The sequence below is a fragment of the Pongo abelii genome, chromosome 16 (genome assembly GCF_028885655.2).
Source record: "Pongo abelii isolate AG06213 chromosome 16, NHGRI_mPonAbe1-v2.0_pri, whole genome shotgun sequence".
Lineage (NCBI taxonomy): Eukaryota > Metazoa > Chordata > Mammalia > Primates > Hominidae > Pongo > Pongo abelii.
Window position 1 is genome coordinate 69995717 of NC_072001.2, and position 769 is coordinate 69996485.

A 769-nucleotide genomic window follows, 5' to 3' on the forward strand; every position below is an offset into this window, starting at 1 on the left:
TCTCACACTGTCGCCCAGGCTGGTATGCAATGGCACGACCTTGGCTCACTGTAACCTCTGCCTCCCAGGTTCAAGTGATTCTCTTGCCTCAGCCTCCTGAGTAGCTGGGATTACAGGCACCCGCCACCACACCTGGCTAATTTTTTGTATTTTTAGTAGAGACGGGGTTTCACTATGTTGGCCAGGCTGGTCTTGAACTCCTGACCTCGTGATCCACCTGCCTTGGCCTCCCAAAGTGCTGGGATTACAGGCATGAGCCACCACGCCCAGCCTCGACAAGCTCAGTTTCAAGTGGATGTGGCATCGGAATTCACACTGCCTATATTGCTTCCCTCTCCGACTCCAGAAAAAACTAACTGAAAATATAGTTTCAAGTGTTCCCCAGATGCCTGATGTAGCAATTGTGAAGACTCCCTAGAGGAACACATTTTAAATCTAGGCTTCAAAGTATTCTCACAAATAAACTTCCAGGAACAGGAGGTTACATTAAAACATATATATATTTTAATGCACATACATGTATATTAAACAGAAGAGAAAATAAGCTACATGAAATGAGATTCAGCAGAAACAACATTGCTGAATCAGACCAACAACAACCAAAGATATTGGAATGATATGTTGTATGTATAACATAAAATAATTATGTGTGGTTTGCTTAAAGAAATTAAAGATGTGATCAAATGTATGACAAAAGAATGAGAGACTATCAAAAGTGATCAGGTGAAGTTGAAAAAGACCAAATAGAATTTCTAGAAATGACAAATAA